Here is a 10,277-nt window from a genome sequence, read left to right on the forward strand (position 1 = left end):
TTGGATCATAAAACAATAGAGAGTATAGTGGAAGCATGGGATCCTTATAGTTATTGTTGGTCCTCCTCAAGCCTTGCTAGGATTGGTGGCTTAGGCAAGAAGAGTGATTTTCTAGGTATCATTTTCATTTTGTTGCTCCTATGGGGCTTCTTAGATTCAGAATTTGAAGGGACCCAACATGGGAAAAGTGTTGTTTGGTGGCTTGGGCCTGTAACACATGAACTGGTACTTAGCCCCAGACAACTCGAGAGTGTACAAATTTCGAAGGACAAAGGATAAAAAGGAGTTACTATTAGAATTTAAAATACCCTCTTAAAAAACTCTACCTGGGATTTCTTGAAAATTTTAATTTACCAGGCTCTGCATTTCATCAAAAGATAAGAGCATTAGTGTAAAAGAAGGATTGAAACTGAAAAGTAATGAACTGTTATCATTTTTTTCCATTCTACCAGTGTCACAAAACATGTATGTACTATTTCACTCTAAATGATGCATGATTTATTGTAGAGATGGTAAAAAACTCAATGCTCATTCCTTTTGATCTCACCGGAAATTCGCATTTTAAAATCTTCTAAATCTATTAAAATAGTAACAATAGTACAAAATTATATCCTATTTTCCAGTGATCAGGAACTTTACGGCCCTAAAAGCTTTATGTTTTCATTGTCTTCTAATAGTTTTGTGTGAACAAACTCCAAATTTCTTGCACCATTCCGACTTGAAGTAAATGTGCAGGTGGTATATGGTAGGTAGACAGAGTAAACCTGCAATTGTTTTGGAGAAATATGTAGAGCTTGTCAATCAACAATCCTTCAAAAGGACCAGTGCTCTTATTATTCTTCAATGTGATTTTTCCTAGAACATACACAACCCTTGTATTCTTTGCCAATTCAAGCTACTGCAATTCCTCATCTACAGAGTAGTTACTTTCTACCAATGTATTTCTGCTTGCATAACTTCTGTCATGTGAGGAGGAATGAGTTCCTCTGAGCTTGAGATAGTCTTTTATGCTTTCAACAACCTGGTTGATAAATTCATATCCTTCAATGTTTGGGGCATCTTTGTAACCATATTGGGCTATGCATTTATATACACCCTTTGGCTCTAGTTTTCCAACTATAAATCTCTCAGAAAAAAATCATTGCCTTGACTGGAATCATTGTTATGATGACAATGACAAGAACTTCATGCAGAGACCCCACATTCTTTTCATAATGTTCAATAATCGATGGTAAGCTAGAAATAAGGTCATTGTAGAAGAAACAAGTTCCTGGTACATGTGAATTCACTCGGGTAACCAATCCATTCAAAACTTCTATGCTGAGTTTTCTTCGTGCTAAATTTTTATACTTTTTCTGCCTTCCATATTTCCAAGAGAAGATTATGGTCAGAAAATTAGGAAGGGACACCAACCTCCCTGTGGAATCTTATTCAATATAGATGATAGATAAACGCCTTCAAAGATAGCAAAAAATAGAATGAAGGGTAGTATAAGAAAAACATGTATGTTCGAAACCACAAGCATGACCAAGGTTACTATGCACATTGTAATGAACATAACCCCAACAACTGCAACCCCTGCACCACCAAACACCTAAAATTATCCTTGGAAACTCAAAAGAATCCATAAAAAATACCAAATTCTGTTGTCAAATATAAATTTGGATATTCTTACCATGTGCATTACTAATTTGTGTTCCATCCCAGAATCCTACGATAATTGCAATGTAGATAACCATGAGAACATAGTTAACTTCAGGTGAATAGATTTGACCCTCGTAATTTTGGGAGGTATGCACAATCTTCACTCGAGGGAAGCAGATAAGAGCCATGGATTATTTTATGATTGAGAATGTTGTTACAATCAATGCTTTGCTGGCTACAATGGCTGCTAAAGTGGCAACAATGAACATTGACCAATACACATGCTATGGTATTTCTTTGTAAAATGTAGAGCCTATGTCCCCTAGGTTTTTTATCAAATAAGTCGCTTGTCTCGTATATGTGTTAAGTAGAGATGGGTAAACCAACACACAGAAAGCAGGCTGCAACAAAAAACCCAAATTTCTCATTATGTTACTAAAACTTAAGGAGGATGAAGCACACAGGTATGATGAAATACTAATAATTCTGTCCTTGACATATAGCTTGGATCTAGATTGATTTCTTGTTGAAAAGGCCCAAGTCTGCAAACATGGCCTCGACACCTAGATCCAGTAAAAAAAAAAGAACTGATGTTAGTGTTTCTATTTGTATAGCTTTAGCATAAATAATTGGGAAGAAGTTATGAATTGTGTTTGAGAAAATCATTGGTATGGATTTATCAATTGAGTTAGAAAACAGTTCCAAGTATACTATATGATAAAATGAGACACATATCATCAATCAATACCTGTTATACATAAGACTACACCTCCAAGCATCACCCATCCTTATTAGTGATATTCATGAAAGTAATAGTATATATAATATGGGTTGAATGCCTTGAATGCTCCAGGATAATATTTCACAATATTATACTGTCCTATCATGATGTTGGTCACGAACCAGGCAATCATTATGGGTGAGAACATGAAGCTAACTTTACTTGTACTGAGTTTTTGAAAAAGGAACAGTAGTAACAGGATAAAAAATGACACGAGCACAACAACGCCTGCATGAGTTAACATACGAAAACATAAATTATGTCAGGAAGTGGGATGCCATAATTCACATTATACACATAGATGATATCATGTTTATGATAGGGAGCTGCATCCCTCCTTCAAATAAACTAACCCATACTGAAAAACTTGATTACATCCCAATATACTCATGGAAGCCAAGCTAATAGTGTCTACTTCGCATTCTTGTATCATCTTACCTTGGCTCATGTTACTGTTCCTTGACTGAATTCCTTGCATAGCTGGCAACACTGCAGGATTAAAAAGGGCATCATAATTTGGAACAAAATCAACATGTGTGATGGATCATTGTAATTTTAATTAAAAATTCTATCAATTTTATTAAAATACCTCAAACATGTTTTATAATTTTAATTAAAAATTCTATTAATTTTATTAAAATACTTCAATTTTAACACCACTATTAGCTCTGAAATCATTAAAACAAGAATATATTTAACACCACTATGCATGTAGCAATTCTTATGTTATGAGCTCTGAAATCATTAAATGTCATTAAATGTTTGATACTATTAGCTGTCATCTTTGCAACAATTGAAAAATGGGCGTCATGATGATAGGTACTTTTTTAATAAGTATTTGTGATAAATAAATAAATATTTTTTTCCTGAAACCATGTATCAGTCATCTAGAAATTTAAATTTAGAAAATTTGATATACAACTTAATGTATAATATTATTCTTTTTTGAACTTATTAATATTTCTCTACTCTCATCTCTGGTAACTTTGGCAAAGACACCATTTTCAACTTTGACAAAGACACCATGGGCAGGTAAATCCATTTTCTACAAACAGCCCTGCACCATGTTTTTCGCCTTTATTACTCTATGAAACCGACACTCTCATTCAATGGGAGGACTGATGAGTATTGGAATACTGAACTGGCGCTACCAGATGCCGAGCAGTCCAGTGGTGAAAGGTCGATGCATGATGGTGATCTCATAGCTTTAATTGAGAAGATAAAAAATATGGATGATAATAACCTCAATTCAGAAGAAACTAACATTGTAGTTCAGCTCGAGGAAAAGATAAGGATCAATTGTGTCATAAAGTTTCTAGAAGAAGAAATCAGATTAAAGGAAAAAATAGAAAATAAAATTAGGTCTACAGGATGAAAAATCAGACGGGTTCAGATAAGCAAAGAAAATTAACTGCATAACTGAATTCAGATAAGAAGGGAAAATTAATTGCATAACTGCATTTTGAAGCACAACATGGTGACATATTTAAATATATCTGATGTTGAGTAAAAAAATATTTAATTGAGCCAAAAAGCTCATTCTAGAACATAGTTTGAAAGCTATATATAGGTATGTTTATGCTTGGAATTGAGATGTGTCTTTCCTATTTATTCTGCTAGCCATCGGCATTATGGCCTTTGTCTGCACCACCACAACACAAAAAATATTTCAATCCAAATCTTTCTTTACAAATTACAAAAAAAAATCTCAGCAAATTTGATATTGCAAGCACTCCAATGAAATATAATAAAATCCACAAGATAAGCATAAAATCCTTCTTGTGCAAGAACGCTACGCCACCTTATCTGCAGATACATGGTAAACATTTACTTTCCCCACACAGAAATTTGTGAGAAAGGAGAAAGGGGACTCTCGTTGGGCTCTGCATAATAAGATCAAGCTCAACATAAATTCTGCCACTGATTTGAGGGGAAAATTTTATATTTGATGTAATTTAAAAACAGAAGAGGGCAAGAAGATTTAATTTATTATGATTATGATAAATCAAATCCTAAACCAAGAAGCTCTCCCTCTATTAAAGTGTGATAAGGGGTGAGTCAATAATTGAACAATGAGTTTAGATACTCAAATTTAACTATAACGAAATCGAATTTTATACATATACGCATCAAATATCAAACTTACAGGTGACTGCGGATTCCAAAATTTAATAGGTGTGGAGTTATCCTTTGGCTACTAAATTTGGGAAACAAATTTTCTTTAAAATGCCATTGAGTAGAATCGAATAGTACCTGTGATATTGTTTTGCTCTGTCGATGCTGCAAGATTTTCCCACGAATTTTATGAGGGTTGTTTTCCCTTATCGTTGTCTGATCAAGTATTCATAGATCCCATAAAGACCCACATTGTTTAAATAAAATGGAAAGGTAGGATCTTACTGTCGGACATGGGATCAGGGGCGGGAGCCTATGCATTGGCATAAAGTGCGAAGAGATTCATTACCAAGAAGGTAACGAAGAACATTAGTAAAGTAACAAGTACGGTGAAGGCGACCATCTCTGAAAATACCAGAGATGTCGATGTCCAATACTAAGAAAATCAAGAAAGAAGATTGTAATGCCAAAAGAACACCCTCGTGGCAGTCCGTCCATCCCACACATTTCAATTTTTCGAGCAGGAGTGCTAAGTTTGAGGGTTTCGGCTGCTGATAATCTTGCAATTGATCCAGCTTGAAATCAGTTTCATAAGTTAGTGCTCCATCACATGAACACCCTCATGGCAGTCTGTCCATCCCACACATTTCAATTTTTCGAGCAAGAGTGCTAAGTTTGAGGGTTTTGGTTGCTGATAATCTTGCAACTGAGCCAGCTTGAAATCAGTTTCATAAGTTAGTGCTCCATCACATTCTATCAAGAAACGAGAACCGCCACCTACAACCGCCAGTTACAACCACCCGCGTCTAGTCTATGCAAGTTTCTAGCTAGTCACAACTGTCACATGTAAATCAACGGATGATTATAATTCAATCGTCTAACGAAAGATCGAATGGTGTACAGTGAAGACAGGTAGACAACAGGGAGTTCGTCTCAGAGGGAAACGCCTTACGGCGTAAAAATGTCGCGTGATGCCATTAATAGTAAATGACATCCACCCATATTTTAAAATCATTGTGATGGCAAGCCACCGAGAGGTTGATCTGGTCGTCAGAATCTTTCCCTGCTTTCCAAGTTATCGTCGGCTTCATCGTGCTGTAAGGAGCCACTATGTTGATTCTGTGCCAAAAAATTTCATCCGTTTAATACACATTTGCCTACTCAGTCATCTAAACTTACACTGAAAATAATTACCAGTGAATGATTTAAATATTGGAATTGCTATTCAATCTTTTGAATATACATAAAAAAAGATTAGATGATCTAGAGTTTCTTTACCTCTCCTTTAGCTTTTGGAGGAAGCGTTGCACAGATAATTTCGGCACAATTTGCAGGCATGCCCGCGAAAAAAGTTAAAAACAATGTTAAAAACCCAATTTTCAACCTTGAAAATCTTTTTATAATTTTTCACATTCTGTCGAATAGTATAAACCACATTTGTCAATATAAAATATTTTAGGATCCGCGTCTTGCCTACGGGAAGTCTTTCAGGCTGATCTTCATTGTCAGCGTTCGATGCAGGCTTGGAAAGCAGCGGTTTCAATATCTGTTGGATTTTGCTGATATTAATCTGACATGTTCTTTTCTTGCTCGAGCTCATAGAGCCGGCAAGCCTAATAATGGCTTCTGCCTGCCACGAAAATGACGAAATAAGCCTGCGAATAAATTAAAGAATGCCAAGAGAACTAAAGATGCAAACATTTCGCCAAAAAAATATACGAAATTTGTTGCTCAGATCAAAATAATACATTCTCAGCCCGCACATTGTAAACATTCACCATTCCATTATAAAAAATAACAAATTGACCTGTGGACTGCTGCTCGGGGGATTTTGCAAGAACTGATCTGTTGCAAATAGTGCTAAAAACACGAAGTTGGCTGCTTTTTTTTTCAGATGAAAAAAGCGATATATTTATTTTGTATGGAAATTACATATGTTTCAAAGTCTGCATCTCATAGGAGCATATCAAAATTATATATCCAAGCTAATCTGCAAACATGCATAAAAATGAACCTTATAACCAGACCAGGATACATAAAAGATTTTCTATGCTAATTCTAGGTTGTTTGTTGTATCTAGATAAATCAACATAGCATATTCTAGCATATGTTAGGCATACATCTGTATTTTTTCACAAACATGAAGAGCAAGATGTAATGCAGAGTAGTTAATCCGCAATAAAAAAGAGAGTATGTCTAGGTGTAGTTATCCTGGTAAAGGCATAATCTCAGTCTCCAACCAAGTCTCATCCATCTTAATCTCTATGTGGAGTCCATCCAGATATTCCATGATGCCTTTTTTGGAGAGGCAGTCCGCTTCTACATTGAAGTCCTTGCTGTATGGTGGAGTATTGGAGAGGGTTCCAGAGAGTAGAGATCTGTTGTAGCCAACACTGAAGAGAGGATTTGTTGATGTTGGCATTCCCACAGACATAATCAGTGATGACCTTTGAGTCCCCATAAATGTGGATAGTAGGAATATTCAGATAATGTATGAACTAGAGGAGTCCCCATAATACCATGGCCTCAGCCTTCGTGTTGGAGCCCTTTCCTGCCCCCTAGTGTACCAGATCTATTAACTCTAGCAAATATTGGATAATGAATCCGCATCCACAACTGCTACACTGTGATGCTCCATCAAAAAAGCTCATAGGGAAGGAGATCTGTGGCCAGATTTGGGGTTTTTGCACAATTTATTGGATGTACTAGCATGTATTTCAGCCGAGATTGTGCTTTGAATTTTTTCCATCACCACTGCTCAGCTTTCATTGTACTCATTGAAAATAATATTGTTCCTCCACCTCCAGTTCTCTAAAAGAACAATGGGTGGAATGAAGCCCCTAGTTCCATGCTACAAACTCCACCATTCAAGACACTCTGGAATATCAGACAACAGTGGGAGCTGTAACCCAAATGAGACATCCAAGGTATTCCAAATTTTTGTAACCTTGGGGTAGCTTATGAACAGATGCAAATTGTCCACTTCCGCTTTTCTACATAAAACACAAAACCCAGGTCCAGACTAGCACCTTTTTTGTAGATTTTCCCAAGTCAAGTTTTTGTTCCTCCAAACTAACCAGAGAAAAAGAGATTTTTTGGTAGGAATATGGGAGCTCCAGAATGTAGAAAACCAACATACCTCAGCCTGGTTGGTTTCTAAACAGCATAGTCGATTGTATGTATCCGCCACCATTATATTGTCAACCTTCATCTTGCCGCGCCATATGATCGAGTCTCTAGCCGAGTCTCTATGGATGCTATACCGTTGGAGTTGCAGACAAATCGAATTCCAATCCACAGTTACCTATCCCTGCAGACCCAGTGCTACAGATGATCCAGGTGGATGTTGGTGGCCACCCACCTATCCCATTTGGACCCCCACAACTGTCTCTTTCAGTTTTTCAGTTTCCTTAATTATAGCGCAGTTTACTATTTTTAGCAGTTTTTCGGGTCCTGAACTTTCAGAGCTATTTTGAGGCCCTAAAAGACGTTTTTTTGGGAAATCTAGGGCAACATGGATCCATGGATGGATGTTGCCTCCCAAAGTGGTAGTGCTCGGATAGATATTTTTAACAAGCTATTGTACACATCAAACGAAGATCGTATGCCAAAGTTACGACCCCGGGAAATTGATGTACCAATTTACCCAAAACGGGGCCCACAATTTGGTGTTTCATCTTCTAGGGTTGGGTTTCGGGATGTGAAAGGTTTTCGATTGTTTCTCAACAATAAATAGGCCTTCAAGCCTCATTGTAACACAATTTAGAGGCATGTAGCCACCACATCTCTTCTCAGAGATAAGCTACCATTGCCCTAGCTGGTTTATTTCCATCACTGTTTGTAAGCATATTTCAGTATTTTCCATTAATGAAATGATGTATTATTTCCGCTGCATCTTTGTGTATATGGTTATCACTGTAATTTGTTGCGTTCCTGTCTAAATTCAGATCAGCAGAGGGCTTCCAGATGGGGCAATTATGTTGCCAAGTCGAGATGACTTGATTCCATAAGTAAATGCCCACTACATTTAGATCGAAAACGAGAGGGTCCGAGAGAGCATCGATATCCTCTAGTCCCCAGATATAGTCCCTTCCAAGAGCGATGTCATGACCCATGCCTTGTCTCCATGAAAGCATAGGGAAAAATAGGTGATATATCTTCATAAAACTGTGCCACACCGCCGAACCGGAGTTGCAGCCGATTTGCCCCCTGCACAACCAAACCTAAAAATCTACGTCTTTCAGATATTTATGTTTGATAATTTGACTCCAGATGCCATCACCGAAGATCCCGCGCCATAATGATTTGAGCAAGAGAGCATGTCCAAATATTTTTTAATGCAAAATACCCCAACCGCCTTGCCGCTTCGGCATGGAGATATGGTCAAGTTTAGTGAGGTGGAATTTTTGTCGCTGCTGCATACCAGACCAGATAAAGTGAGCAATAATCCTGTTCAGTTTCTTGATGATGGATATTGGTAGATGGAATAAATGTGCCCAGTACACACCCATCTAGGTAATCACAGCTTGAGTGAGGATGATATTGGTAGATGGAATAAATGTTCCCAACACACACCCATCTGGGTAATCACGGCCTGAGTGAGGATGAATCGACCGCCCATTGAAAGGCAACGGAATTCCCAACCCTATATTTTCCTATAAAACCTGTCAATAAGCCACTGCCAGTCTAGGACCCTCTAATTACAAGGCTTAATGTGGAAACCAAGATATTTAATCCCACCAGACATGTTCTCAAAAGCAATCCCAAATAGATTTAAGCTCGCTCAACTATCACAAAGTTAGCCTTATCATACATTTAAGCTCGCTCAGCTATCAAGAATTAGAAAATATATCAAATTACAAATATCTGGACATGAAAATACCTCGAAACCAGATCAGCTTGGCTGAGTGCAAAAGGCCTGGTAATATTTCTCTTTGTAACTCTGGTGTTTGAACCAAAACCATTGCTTATGGGAAATAATTCCATCATTTTCGCGTGACTGGATGCCTTAGAGAGTTCAGTAAAGCCCTTGGCCTCGTGATTAACATGAGCCAAATCACCTTGCTTCTCCTCTGAAAGTCCGATTGACGAAAGCACCTTTTGCATCATCTGTTGTTTTATCCGTGACAGATCTTGCACTATTGCATTCATCAAAATACATACAAAATCAGCGAAAACATTTTGCTAAAACAAGAACAGAAGACAAATTTAAGGAAAGACTGCATATTGCACCAGTCGATTCGAAAATAAAGTTGCGAGACAAATTCAAGGCGTTTGGAAAAGAAAGCATACATCTCGGCTTGGCTTGTTGTTTTCCAGGTCCGAATTCCAAACTAGTACTGTAATTTACGCCTGGTCCGTTTGATTCAGAGTCTTTCTAAACGCGTACAAACTCGAAAGCTACAGATGCACTTGGAGACATAGCGGGCAAACTGAATTGTTCCTATAAATCACCAAAATTTCCGCTGCAGCCTACCTTTTCTCAAGGCTCTGATACTCCTGGAATTAATCAAAGAGTCGAATACATGTAGATTATTTTATTTTCTGCATCTAAGTAAACTCTTCCATAATGATATTTTCCTGGTGAGAGGTGATTTCGATCTGATAAAATCACTTGAGGAAAAGAAGGGTGGCATTTTCCATCTTGACACTAACTCACACCTCTTCCACAACATTATTAACTCGATGAACATGGTGGAAATCCCTATCCGCAATTGAATCCACAACTGGAACAACA

At 37.4% G+C, this 10,277-nt stretch overlaps 2 pseudogenes; both read right to left on the minus strand.

The window, feature by feature from the left end:
- Positions 1 to 670: 670 nt before the first annotated feature.
- Positions 671 to 3,467, minus strand: LOC149226612 (potassium transporter 26-like; annotated as a pseudogene).
- A 2,050-nt stretch (positions 3,468 to 5,517) lies between these two features.
- LOC149226613 (protein TIFY 10b-like) lies at positions 5,518 to 9,962 on the minus strand (annotated as a pseudogene).
- Positions 9,963 to 10,277: the final 315 nt, after the last annotated feature.

This window comes from Pinus tabuliformis, chromosome J, assembly GCF_031772625.1.
Source record: "Pinus tabuliformis cultivar Carrire ecotype Pingquan chromosome J, CPIR1, whole genome shotgun sequence".
NCBI lineage: Eukaryota > Viridiplantae > Streptophyta > Pinopsida > Pinales > Pinaceae > Pinus > Pinus tabuliformis.